Consider the following 15,106-nt stretch of genomic DNA (forward strand, 5'->3'; position numbering starts at 1 on the left):
TTTTCAGTTATTACTAATTTAAAAGGTCTTTATTTATTAATTTGTCATGAATTATCAAAATTAACAAAATTCATATTTCCTTATGTGTGAAGTGTGTAAAGCATGACTGTACAATTGAAAATAGTAAAGGTTCAATGTATATACACATGCCCTGCCGGGGGGGTTGGTAGACAGCAGAACCCGGGGTTTTAAACAAAAGGTGTTTATTATCAAGTTGACCAAGTGTCAACAGCTGTGTATATAGTGCATGTACACACACAGGGGTCCCTGTCTATCCCAGTACAAAACAACAGAGCTAGCTGAGGTTGAAAAATTTCTCACAATAATGTTACAATGCCAACTGTACAAGGATTCACATATGCTGAAACTCACGAGTTGTTGAATGTCTTCAGAACAAACAATATCACATCTGCCAAGGAAGCTATACTGTATAATCTAAGCATTTTTTAAAAAAATATCAATAAAACACATAGCTTGTAAAAAGGAACTCCAAACCAGCAAGAGTCATGTTTACAAATACTTTTGTTTTTACCTCCTTTCACTGTTGGAACTGAGATTTCTACAAAGGGAGATAATTTTTTGTGAAATGCTAGTTTTTTTTCAATTTTCAAATACGTTTTATTTTTTTAAATCAAAAAACACACACCCAGAATAATTATGAATAAATAATCAAGTATGTTTGCTTTCAAAATATTGTTAATATTTTATAATCCTATTTTGGGAATTTTAAAAGGGCACTGAAATTATGGTAATTTAGCATATTGGTTAAGGGTTAAAAATGGGAGGAAATTAAATTTCTTTAAAATAAAAAGGGGTGTTAATGATAAAGCAAAATAATTTTTTATCTTTATTCACACCTTGTTTTCACAATTTAATGCACTTAATCCAACCCTAGTCCATTATTTATTTTGATTTTTTTAAGTCAAATTAGGAGAAAACTGACCTTTTCAAACATTGTGGTAGCCACAAAATGTGTAAGGGGGCCATAACCTGGAGGATAGGTCACATCCCAAAATTTTAAATATACCTAATAAATCTCATACACATTCATAATATTTTCATATATGTTTTATTAAAATCTGTGATATTCGTTTGAACGGCATCCGTGGTCCTTACAGAGAATACTCTTTTTAAAAAAAACATGAAAAGTAGAAATTTTTAAGTACAGTAAAACGTATGAGAGAAAAAGAATTTTCATAGTTTTGAACAATCAAATTTGCCCCTTTTTATTATAATAAATGCTAAGTTGCTTGACGCTGTCCTCTATTAGTGTCCCCTATACACCTTAACATCTTCTTTTCAAAGACAAGAATAAAAAAAAAAGAAGAAAGAATTAATGAACTTAAACAATCGTCACTCTTTTTTTCAAGGGCCCCTTTTAAATTTTTCCCCTTTTTATTTTATGAAAACCTTAAATACTAGTATTTAAAACGTCAATATCTCAGGTCCTACAGTGACTTTATCAAAAAAAAGGTTATCAAACCAGAATCTGTTATTTATCATACCGATTATTTGAAGGAATATTATCAATCTTTACTTTTTTTTCAAAGTGGCAAATGGTCGATATTAAGCATTTTGAAAAAAAAAATTTTTTTTTCAAAGTGCGTTAGCTTTCAAATTTTAATGCACTTTGAAAATTTTTTTCAAAGTGCATAATTTTTCAAAGTGTGTTGTAACAGTCTTTTTTCCAATTATAAAGTCACCGAATCTGCGTCACTAATAATATACATTCTGATTTAATAAACCTTTATGTCATTTTATTTTCACTGCTAAAAACTAAAAATGATTATGATATTAATATCGTCATCTAAGTTTAAAATGTTCAAACAATATGTCTTTCTAAACCTATAGGTTTACACATTTCAGAATGTATAAATACATATAGTAACTCAAGTCTATACATGTATGTTGTTTATATTTGGATATTCTCTTGCAAAAAGACGTTAATGGTAATTAAACCAAGCTCTATGATAAACGTGATAATTTTAACTTTTTTATCGTGAACGTTCCTTATTTATGAAGTAATATACTTTCTTCAGGTGCAGAGTTCTTATATCTCAGTTGATTCGATACGCAAGAGCATGCTCCACGTATGAAAAATTTCTAAAACGAGGTAATTTTATTATTGACAAACAAGGATATCAGCAGTCTCGTTTTAAGTAATCATTTAGTTAGATCTATGGTAGATACAATGACCTTGTCAGAAAAAATACATTTAATCATTGAGTCAAGTGCTGATTGACGTTTGTCATACTAATTGGTAGTCCATTATTTATATACTGAATTGACGACGGATTTTTTCGTCATTTTCCGATCATGACAAGGAGCCCACGGCGGGTGTGACCGGTCGGCAGGGGATGCTCACTCCTCCTTTGCACCTGATCCCACCTCTGATGTTTTGAAGATACGTGTTTGCTCTGCTATTTTTTTTTTTTTATTGTTTTATGGACTTTAATATTGAGTACTGTTTGCTTTCTAGTTTGAAGTACTCATAAGGAAGATAAACATTTATCAATTTGAAAATGAAGTACTTTTTCATATTTTGTTTGTAGAAACTCATAGTGTGCAGTTAATAGAAGAAGCATGATGAACATTTGGTATTGTTTTTCAGAAGGTATTGTGCGAATACAATCTCACAATCTGCTTAATAATAGCTTAATAATAACTATAAGAGGTTTTATCATAAGAAATTCTGTTAATGTTTAATGTACTTAAGATTTTTTATGCTTCATTGAAAAAAAAACAGTTCTGCTATTGTTTTAGACCTTATTTGACTGATGCAGAGATTTGGTACCGTTCTTTATGTAATATCAAAGAAGATATGACCCATGTGTAAACTAATCGCAGCATTTAAAATAATTAAACAACAAAATAATTGTAATATCTAGAGTAATGCATTGCGTATAAATTAATTTCTATAGTTATGCAATTGTATAAGATTCTCACGGGTAAAATCATCCAAATTTAACACAAAATTTAAATTATAATAAGGAAGGTAATCGGTTCAAGTGTTTTTGGCTATTTTTGGAAAAAGCAAATGTTAAAGATGTGAAACAGATAAAAAAAAACCTTGCATTGCATTTTTAATTTAAATAGGAACAAAATTATCAAACGTAACTAAATGTGCTATTTCCCCACGAGGCATAATTAAAATCATCACCTTAAGAATATCATCAATTAAAGTTCTTGTTGCCTTAACAGGTCGAGACCACTAAATTTTTCTGATCAACATAAATTTGCAAGTAAATTAGCTATTTGTTTGCTTTACCCACTGATGAATGAGTCTTAATGCATTATGGGCTACTACAAGTAGTGAAGTCTGTTGAAAATAAAGGCCAACTTGAATTGTCTATTGGAAACTTATTTTCAATTCTTTTTTGAGATTTATGGAAGAAATATTTAAAATGATGTATAATCTTTCATTTCTATGCTCACATTTACAAAATTTGCTTTATGAAGCCTTATATTAACTATAATACATCGGCCTAAACCAATGCTCGAAGAGACGTACATGCAGGTGCTTTCGTGTCGATAAAGCATTGAGTTTTTTTCACGTGATATACGTGTACATAGTTTTAAAAAGCAGTACAAAGTGCGCTATTATTATTCAACCCCTAAATTTTATCAAAAAGTTTTACTGTACATGCAAACATCAAAGAGTTTGCACATTATTCGAACATTCGAAGTAAATATTAATCATCTAAAACAACTCCAATATTAAATGTGAGCATGAAACAATGTCTTTGGAATGTAATCTTTTGATTTTGGACTTAAAAAATGATAAAGAAGCTCTACGGTTTTTGCGGTGATCATGACGAAGTGAATATTATCCACAAACCGACGAAAACCACGTGTCGCCATGGAATCGTAAAGTAGAGTGTCGTGCTTTGGGACTCATTCACTTGATTGGCGAACGGGTGTGACGAAGATATCGTCACGTGTGGAAAATCGCCTTCCATATAAGGTACATGTAGTAGTCTCGACCTGCTTAACTTTACTTTTTATTTTCATCACTCGAAACATCACAGTATTCGTTAATTTTTATCTCTATGTTCTTATATTTGTTACAATGCTGTAAACTAACAGCCTCCAAGTAATTATGAAATGTTTCAAACAAACATAAATGTTTTTTTTTTCTTAAAAGCAATGAATTTTTAATATTTTGTTCTTTTTTAATTAAAGAAAAACATTTGTACGAATGGTATACAGTAAGCATCGTTTAATATGAACACGGAGGTGGCAAATTCAATGATATATCGAAGTTTGTCGGGGTTCCCAGCAAAATTCTTAACAGATATTTGTAAAATTTTACGGTTATAACGAACTTTCGTATAGCAAATTTACGGATATAGCGAACTGATTTTGAGTCCCGTAGAGGTTACAAAAAAGAAATTTTACATTTTTTACAATGAATTTATAAATATTTAAAATTAATCTGAATTCATTTTCGATAAGTAAAGGTATATAAAGATCAATTCATAATAAATCTTTAGTTATCCAGGTTATGTTTTGTAATAACTGCTAATTACCTAGTAGATTCGGTAGACGTACTCAAAGAAAAACGTTATTATTGCTAATTCACTTTGAATACTTTTACAAATTCGTTATACGGATATAACGAATTAGGAATATAGGGAATAAAATTCACAGATCCCCAAACTTTGCTATAACAGGGTTTTGCTGTACAAAGGTAAGTTATTTATTGGATTTTTTCCCTTTTCATTATAGACATTTTTTCGCATACGATGTACAGGATCGGTCAGTGTACTAACTTGTAGTTGATGCAAAATGAATAAAAGATTAAGTTGGGAATTGTTATGGTGTTTTCTCATCTTTTCATTCTATACTCAAATAACCGTACCTAGTGGCATTTGTAACAAGTGAGTTGTTTTATTTCTCTTTTATTATTCATTTGAATTACTCGTTTTTTAAATACTTCAGTTAATTATGTATTTCAATCAAATGAGCAGTATAGCAGCATTGTGTTGTCTTACAGAGAACCACTGTTATGCTTCACGAATTACAGAAGAGTTAAAAATAAATGTGAAGGTAAAAACAAGTATCAACAATTTATCTTATATTGAAAATACAGATAAAAAAATATCTTGCATTTAAAAAATTAATGTTTTCATATTTCCCATTATTTATTTCAAAGAATGCTGACCTGGAATATTTGGTGTTAACTGTAATCGCACTTGTCCTAATGGATTTTATGGTCGATTTTGCGTAGGGAAATGTAACTGTTCATCGTGTAACGAGGTATCAGAATGTCAACTTAACATAAGCTCATCGGGTACGTCTCAATCATTCACAATCAGAAAACATTAAAGGTTGTTGGACACAGATTTGAAGTTAATATTTTCTCTATAGTATTACGACTGATATATTTTAATAGCATTTCACACAAAAGTTAATTAAAAATCTTATTTCATTTAAAAGTTATTAAAACTTTAAATTTTTTGGCAATTTCACAAATCTTAACTTTATTCTTAATCCTTAGTTAAGATTTGTGAAAGTGCAAGGATGTGTCAATCAAACCCGCCAAAAAATTTGAAGTTTTAATAACTTTGAAATGAAATAAGATTTTTAATTATTTTTTGTGTGAAATGCTATTAAAATACATCAGTCGTAATATTAAAGAATAACTTTTCAGGTTTCACAATTAAGTTTGATATGTAGTTTAACAAACACCACAATTGTGTCGATAGTAAATTATTAGAACACTGGATGAATATTTTCGTGTTGTCAATATACTAGTTCCTAATTTCCGTTATAAACACTGTATTATAATATGTTCGTTCTCTGTTTTCTCTTCATTATAAACGAGACTGCATGTTATTATTTACGTGCTTGAAAAGCAGGGGGATAATATAGTCATGATGATGTCCGTCCGTCTATATGGGAGGCGGGTTATCCTATAGTGAACTCCTGCTATTCCTAATTTCTCTTTATTCTTTGGAAATATAACTCACTTACTGGTAATCAAGTATTTAATTTTTCCCAGGCATGTAAATAGATAATGTGTGGGACGGGTTATTTCAATCATGGGAACCACTAATTTATTCGGAACTCGTTGGCTTATTCATAACTAGTAGAATAAATTAAATCAATTTTGCATGGCTGAACTCTTACGAAACATTATTTAATTCCTCAAGTCATTAAACTACTTTGTCAAAATGCTTAGATTTTAAAATAATGCCCAATATATATATTTAAAGCACCGCCGAATCGGTTTCTTATTCGGAACTGGTCAAACAACTATATCATTGTTGATGAAAATCAAAAATTTAAAGAAAACATCTGAAAGATGACATATTTCAGAATGTTTGTATCTACATTTTATAGCATAATAAACTGAAAATTATAATCCTTATACGAGTATAAGGCCATTCAGTAACATTTACATACTAGAATGGCAGGCTCAGTCCCTCAAAATCTCAAAAGTTCACCAATGTCCGCTTCACTATAAATAATATGTTTTTTGTAATTCTTATTTTAACAAAAAATTTATTTAAATTAAGGATAGATGATTCAAACAAATAATGGATGCCTGGATTGGTTTATATTTTTTGGCCTTACTTCGTTGGAATCATGCAAATAGTAAATTTCTAGAAAATAAAGAAATCCTTCTGTGATGTTTAAAATTCCACCCTTCTGAAATAATCCTTATTAATTGAATATTGCAGCCCATGATATTTTGCTTTCTCTGCCTTTTCAATACCATTATACTGAGACTGTCTTCCAGACAGCTCTGAGAATTGAAAACACCAATTGTAACTTTACTAATTTATTGAGAAACAAGATCATAATAATACAACACACACAATGTTGGATGAAAATGGCCGCATATTTTGTAGGAGTCAAGGGAGACAACTAGGATACCATAAACAAACGGGCAAACTAGTGGCCTCGCTTAGATGCAAGTGCCATGGAACCCCATGCCTGACACACGCATGATGGCTAGGCACAGAGCCGCACAGCTTTTACACCCTGCCTCTGGCTTGCTACCTAGTTTAGAATTTTAACACCAACCAGCCTGTAGCCTCTCCTACTTTTATATAGGTAGAGGGGTCTGAGCACTGAAATGCTGCAGATCCCAAGCAATTTACATTTATTCTACTTGTTCAGCTTTAAACATATTAAAGCGCATGTGGGAAGATGAATGTTTATTAGAAGAACAAAAATCAATACAACGATGGATAAAATCAGAAGCATGGTTCCAAAAATATGCGGCAAAATTTCAACAGGAACATCAAGATAAAAATCCATTCCTGAAATCAGGAAATACCAATCCCAAAAAACAAAGTGGACCTGAATCAAGGAATTACGGATCTACAACAGATTCCAACTCAAACAATTTCAATTACCCGTCAAACAGTAATCCCAGGACATACAACGGAAACCAAGGACGCCCAGTGATTCCCTATCACGAACGACCATACAAGCAGAACGGGAAAAAAGAAAAAATTATATAACGCCGGGAAATTCTTTTTTAGGATATGGCCCAAGACAAAACATAATAACGTAGCGCAAAACAAAGGACCAGACCAAAAACACGAACCAAAAGTAATTAATTTATCTAGTCGAATGTTTACGGATACTGAAGTTAAAATTCTCGAAAAGGGATTAAAATTTACCCCTACACCACGCTCTAAAAACATAGAGGAAATTACAAATGATACGGACGCATTTTGTAGGAGATTACGACTTTGCTGAATTTTTCTTGGATAAAGAAAATGATGACGAATCTATTGTAGCCAATAAAAGTGATTTTATGCCATCTAAAGGTAGGAACCAAAATTTAGATAAATTTATTAATACGGTGAAAACCTTTCCTCTCGAACAATGCGGCAGAAATAATACCACCAGAAATAACTTGAACAAATTAGAATGGAATGCTATTGATAATTTAAGACATTATGAAAACATTATCATTAAGGAAGCGGATAAAGGGAGCGCTGTAGTCATAATGGATCGTGAATATTATAAATCTATATGTCTTCCTGTGCTAGAAAATAGTTCATACTATGAAAAACAACTTACGTACGAAAGTAAGAAGGTCATGCAAAAACTCGAGACTATCATAGATGAATACGGACAAAAACTTACTGCCAAGGAAACCGCATATCTTTTGTCATTTAACATTAAAACCAGTAACTTTTATGGTTTGCCAAAGATACATAAAAGCCAGACAATTAAAGATGAATGCAAAATTTCCGGATCAACATATATAAGTGTTGCAAGTCCAGCTGATCTCTCAATTAGACCCATAGTTGCGGGACCAACATGTGAAACTCACAGGATAAGTAATCTATTGGATATATTATTGAAACCGTATGTTACCAAAGTTCAAAGTTATATACGAGACACAGTAGATTTTCTTAATACAATTCCTGAGAAAGTCAACCCTGAATCCATTTTGGTTTCATTTGATGTCACCAATCTCTATTCTAACATTCCACATGATCTTGGACTCATCGCAATAGAACACTGGATAGACAGATTTCCTAGTCTTTTGAATGACAGTTTTCCAAAAAACTTTGTTTTAGAAAGCCTTCAATTAATCTTGGAAAATAATTTCATGCATTTTAATGACATGGTCTACAGACAAAAATTAGGCACGGCAATGGAACCAAAGTTGCGCCGACTTATGCTACACTTGTCCTAGGATTCTTAGAGGAAAAACTGTATTTAACCGTGAAAGAAAAATTCGGGCAGGACTTTGAAAATTTTATAAGGAAGTCGTGGATACGCTACTTAGATGACTGTTTCGTCATATGGGACAAAAGTGAAGATCAACTAATGGAATTTTTGAATATTCTCAACAACCTGAGCCCCACTTTGAAATTCACCATGGAATCGGATAGTAATAAGTTATCCTTTCTCGATGTAATGGTTATTAAAAAGAAAACCGTTTGATAACGGATGTTTTCTACAAAATAACAGATACCAAACAATACCTAATATTTGACTCTTGTCACCCTAGACACACCAGAAATAATATCCCATACAATTTAGCCAGACGTCTTTGCACAATAATTTCCGATGCAGAAATCTTGGAATCTCGCCTTACAGAACTACAAGAACTACTCCTTCAAAGACACTACCCTATACAATTGATTGAAAACGGAATAAACAAAGCCAAATCTCCAGAAAGAAAAGATCTACTTACAGTGAAAAATAAACAAGTAAATAATGTTATACCATACGTGTCAACACATAACCCAAGAAATCCGGAAATTTTCAACATTATTAGGAACAATCTGCCAATTTTAGAGGACGATCCAGACATGAAAAAAATATTAGAAACTTCACAGATCATTAAGAGTAAACGACAAAGTCCGTCTCTTCAAATCCATTCTTACAAAAGCGTCCTTTTCTACTAACAACAATGAACCAGCAAACATCAATAGATGCAACAAGCCTAGATGCAGTACTTGCCCATACCTGATCCAAATTTCAATTTAAAACTGGAAGCGTATTTACTATTAAAACATCAATGTCATGCACCAGTTCTAATCTTATTTATGTAATAACCTGCGCCGGTTGTGGTGAAAATTATATCGGCCAGACAGGAGACACCCTGAGACACAGAATGACCGTACACCGACAACAAATTAGGGAACCAAAATACCAGTGTACCGCCGTAAGCGAACACATCAGAAACTGTGCCAAAAATAAAACCCCTAATTTTACTGTCTTTCCATTCTACAAATTCCGAAGGGATACTACAGAAAAAGAACGTGAAACTAAAGAAAAACATTTTATAAACAGAAATAAACCTGTTTTGAATGCAACATAATTATATTTCATTTAAGAAATATACTTTTTACCCGCATAATATAACTGTATTATTTGTATAAAAAAAATCTAATTTCCCGTAATAACTTACGTACGTATTATCATGACGTCATAATGAACTTTGCTAAAGCGCGACTAAGTATTGACGCTTTATGACGTCACAATATGAATGTTGATTTTGTGTAACTAAGCATTGTATTGTCAAACTCCTGAAGATTGGAAATGAAACCGGTTGAGTTTATTTCGGTGTTGTGATTTTTTTATTATAACAATACGTGTGTGGATTTATATATATATATATATATATATATATATATATATATATATATATATATATATATATATATATATATATATATTTTTTTTTTTTTTCTAAATTGGGAGTGGTGGGTGGGTAACTTTTACTAATGACCAAAATGGCTAGATGTGAAGAGAAAGAGGAAGTTGCTTTACTAGTTAACTCATCCTGATGCTGACTTTCCCATGAACTAGATAACTTGTACCAAGTTTGTGTCTTATGTTTAATGCTTTCCAAACAATTAAATGAGATTATCTCATATTAATTTCAATAATCTATATTAATTGAATATTGCAGCCCATTATATATTGCTTTCTCTGCCTTTTCAATACCATTATACTGAGACTGTCTTCCAGACAGCTCTGAGAATTGAAAACACCAATTGTAACTTTACTAATTTATTGAGAAACAAGATCATAATAATACAACACACACAATGTTGGATGAAAATGGCCGCAAATTTTGTAGGAGTCAAGGGAGACAACTAGGATACCATAAACAAACAGGCAAACTAGTGGCCTCGCTTAGATGCGAGTGCCATGGAACCCCATGCCTGACACACGCATGGTGGCTAGGCACACAAGCTGCACAGCTTTTACACCCTGCCTCTGGCTTGCTACCTGGTTTAGAATTTTAACACCAACCAGCCTGTAGCCTTTCCTACTTTTATATAGGTAGAGGGGGTGTTGACACTGAAATGCTGCAAAATGCCAAGCAATTTACATTTATTCTACACATTTCCTCAATGGCATTTAACTTCCATGTTAAAACACAGCCATGACACCCTCATGCTTTGATGCAGATGGGCAGAGACAAACAGGTTAAGCGTGTACAAGGCTGATGTCTCCCTTGACCCCGCCACTAACATCGATATGATGTTCCACACAACAATTTGCACCAAAATTAATATTTATATATATAGCAATCCTAAACTAGGAAATTACAGGTCAACTGAAATCTGACTAGATAAACAAAGGGCATTACTGAGGAGGGAAAATTTTGCCCTTTCCCCCTAAAATGAATTCCAAACCACCCTGGATATTATTTAAATAAGCCTTATTCCCCCTTTCCGATAAATGAGTTCCATCATATCTAAATAAACTGCTTTGATGAACGTTGATATTTTTGTCATGAAAAATGCAAGCCCCATTAACTTCGGATTTAATGAATTTTCTAATGGCCTTATTCACCTTACGCCGTTTTAAATCAATCTTAGCACCACCCTTGCCAAGAGGTGCACCATGCCAATAAAGACGGGGAAGCATTGTTGACCAAATGAGCAAAGTCTTAGGAAGCAATACATTATAACGATACAAACTACATTGAATTTCATGTGAAAATCTAAGTGCAGTATTGCCAGCCGTAGTTAGATCATTTGACCCTGCGTGAATGACTAGTACATCTGGGTGTGGTTGGTGTTTGAGTTCATCTGTTAACACTTTGTCAAGATCTTCCCATTTCAGCCCTCTAATTCCCTTCCAAGTGATGTCCATCCCAAGATTAAGATTCTTTCCACCCGGTCTCCTCCCTGCCTCCTCACCAGCCGATAAAGGTATTGAAGATCCCACTATCCAAATCGTCTTGAAACCTGGAATACTTTGGCAAAATTAGCCTGTATTCCATTTAACAATGCTAACATGTTATAATCTTATGTAGTTTCTGAAAGCTTTTGACTCCCACCGGCCGAAAGATTTTATTTCTGAATCTGGAAACCCCTGTTTTGCAAGATCTGTAGCCCTGCCTATTCTAAAACTAAGTGGTCTAAAGTGTCCTTGAATGTTCCTGAATTGAAGTGCTTTTTGAAGCACGTAGTTGATTGGTATCCTTGTTACACCCTTATTGTCGACATGAATAAAGCATAAAGGAGGACCATCATTAGGGCGCAGCTGCAAAAACCTGAGTGCCCACTGTACTGGGCAAATATCCGAATTTAACTGTTTGGAAATATGCAATGTTGTTGTATTTCCCATTTGGTCAGTTTTGGACCTGGGAATTAAGATGCTGACCTTGCTTCTAGTAAACGTGATGTGTGCCCTATGGATATTCAAAACTTCACTTACTCTAAGCAAGCCGTGATATGCAATTGAGAAAAGTGTCTAAAATAACACTGCCTCGTAAGATGATCTACACACTGACGGCAATGCTGATACTACATGCTCCAAGATAGATACAGTTAATGGGATTCGAGAATCTAAAGTGATACCTCTCTTTTTGTGGAGACCCTGCAAGGCTTTTTTGACAATGAATGATTGAGTGTTATCTTGTATGCCTCTTAATTTATGGATATATGATAATGCGCTAATGTACAGTGCAGCTGTTCTATAAGCTGTACCTGAAATAGAAAGGTGGGCAATGAAATTAAGCAAATGATCAACAGGAATGGGGAAATACAATGTGGTCCCACAATTATTCAGGAATTTTTTGAAGTTGGTGAGAGCCCCTTGGTAAGCTTTGTATGTATTTGCTGATAGTGAACCCTGTATAAGTCTGTTTGCCTCCCTTGTTAAATTTCCCACATATTCTTGGGAAGCGGTGTTGGTCATGGATCTGCTGCCGGTGCTAGCCGTCGGAATTTGCCCCACTGTGAACGAGAGATAGAATCCGCAATAAAATTTGATTTGAAAGTATGTGCTTTAATCAAAATATTGTGTTTGAGACAAGTGAGAACTAGTTTTCTTACAATTTTCATGACCCTTTGTGACTTTGATGTTGTCGAGTTTATGACATGTACCACCGCCATATTGTCAATGTAAAACAAAATTCTATTGTTGGCAAATTGATGTTTCCACAATTGAATAACTATATGGACCGGGAAAAGCTCTAAAAAGGTCATGTCACGGGTTATGCCTTGTACAAACCAGGAAATGGGCCATTGAGCATATGTCCACTTGCCTGCAAAATATATACCAAAGCCCCCCTTATCTCCCCCTGTGCTATCAGTGTAGAGTTGTAGAGTCTCATTATTCACCAATATACCTTCTGTAATGACTGAAATGCCATTAAATGATTGGAGGAAGTCAAGCCAGACTTTGAGGTCTGCTTTCATTTCTAACGTTACACGGGTATGGTGATGAGGTTTGTTTAGGCCAATTGTTGCATCAATCAAACTTCGACAGAAAGCCCTACCTGGAGCTATAACTCTACATTCAAAATTTAACAAACCCAATAAAGACTGAAGTTGCTTAAGAGTAACCTTCTTAAGTGCCATAATGTCGAGAATCTTTTGTTTGATTTCATCGATTTTTACCAACGGTAACCTCATGATCATTTCCATCGTATCAAACTCAATGCCCAAGAACGTAAGAACCTGCGTTGGATATACTGTTTTGTCTTTTGCAATAGGGACCCCCAGATCGTTGCACAGATAAAGAAAAGTGTCTAACGTATTTTTGCAAATGGAAAGTTCTTTGCCACAGAAAAGAAAGTCATCTAGATAATGCAGGATTGAGGCACATTTTTTGAGCAATCCTGTATAAGCCAATGCAGAAAGCAAGCAAATCTGTCCCAAATTGCACAACTTATTTTGCAACCGAAAGGTAGCATCTTGTCGTAATAAAAACCATCATTAAAGTGAAAACCTAACAAGTCGAAATCAGTGCTGTTCACTGGTAGCAACCTAAAGGCTGATTTAATGTCCGACTTCGCCAGAAATGCCCCCCGACCTAATTTTTCAATAATGGCAGCAGCATCATCTATGGTTGAATAGGTTACTGAGCTCTGTTCTGGGTCAATGAAATCATTTATTGAAGCAGATTCTGGATATGATAAATGGTGAATGAGGCGGTAGTCACCGTCTTTTTTAGGTACAAGACCTAAAGGAGAAACTTGTAATGTTGGAAAAGGTGGTTCTATGAAAGGACCCGCAACCCTCCCCAATGGGACTTCTTTGTAAATCTTTTGCTCCGCAACTGGATATTGTTTGTCTAAACTTGTAAGATTCTTAGAAAACCTGGGTGATCTAGGGCCAAAATACTGTAATTTAAAACCATGTTGAAAACCTTCCCTTAAAAATTGATGATCAGAATAATTTTGTGTATGTAAAAAAATTTATCTAGTTTTATTGGGGTCTTGCCCAATTTATACAGCTGACTTGGTGGAACAGGTTGTGGCCGGGTGCTTGCCTCCGCACCTCCTGCAGACGCGCTTGAATCTGCATCTGGGGAAAAATTGCACTTTTTACCTTGATTGAAATGATAGCAATACTGGGTAGCTGCTCTCATCTAAATTTTGTTTAGTATTGTTGAAATGAGTTTGACTGCCAAAAGAATTTAAACTTTGGTTGGTCACATACAATAGCCAAAATTCTTGACTTATAACCCCCCAGGAGGATTCAGGATTGCTAGCTTTGCGTAGCCGATATTGTTCATCATATTTGAACCAGCCCTGTGATCTAGGTGGCAGAGGATAGTTTTTTTTGCAATCAAAACGTTTGACTGATGGTTTACTTAATATTGAGCTGCTTTTAAAATGTGCATTGAAAAATTTTAAATTCCCTCTACATGTAATAATAGTATGATGTAGTCCCTTGAGAAATTTGAAGCTTTTAGGAATAAAACATGTACAACTTACACAATGAGCCCTAAAGATGGCGTAGGGATAATCTCAAAATTTCATGTGAAGCAAGCCTATTTTCACTATTTCGCCGCAGCCGCATCTGCTTCCAGGCCCGTGCTGATGACCTAAGCTACCACAGAAATTGCAGAATAACATTTGTACATACCAATGAACAGCAAGAGATATGGGCTCAACCACCTCGTTTTCAAGCTACAATTCATCCTGTGAACCCACCCCGCTTTTCTGGTGAAATACCGGTAGAGCGAGTTTTGAGCTTAGTTTCGTATTTCTAGTCCATATCCCCTATACAGTAGTAGTGACACTCAAGTGTCATATTTCAATAAAATATACAAGGCCACCAATTCCCTCCAAATGCACCCATAAAATATTCTAGCAATAAAATTACCTATAATATGCATTCAAACCTCAGGTTTCTCTATTTTTTCTATTTTT

General features: G+C 33.9%; 1 long non-coding RNA gene and 1 pseudogene across 1 annotated transcript; one reads left to right on the forward strand and one right to left on the reverse strand.

The window, feature by feature from the left end:
- Positions 1–2,541: 2,541 nt before the first annotated feature.
- LOC134253454 (uncharacterized) lies at positions 2,542–5,049 on the forward strand. The gene is made up of 3 exons (XR_009989132.1): positions 2,542–2,614; positions 4,729–4,880; positions 4,997–5,049. It is a non-coding gene; the product is annotated as an uncharacterized LOC134253454 (long non-coding RNA).
- Positions 5,050–11,669: 6,620 nt separating this feature from the next.
- Positions 11,670–14,255, reverse strand: LOC134253453 (uncharacterized; annotated as a pseudogene).
- Positions 14,256–15,106: the final 851 nt, after the last annotated feature.

The sequence above is a fragment of the Saccostrea cucullata genome, unplaced genomic scaffold, assembly GCF_032062105.1.
Source record: "Saccostrea cucullata isolate Sc308-1 unplaced genomic scaffold, CSIRO_AGI_Scuc_v1 ctg4315, whole genome shotgun sequence".
In the NCBI taxonomy this organism is placed as follows: Eukaryota; Metazoa; Mollusca; class Bivalvia; order Ostreida; family Ostreidae; genus Saccostrea; species Saccostrea cuccullata.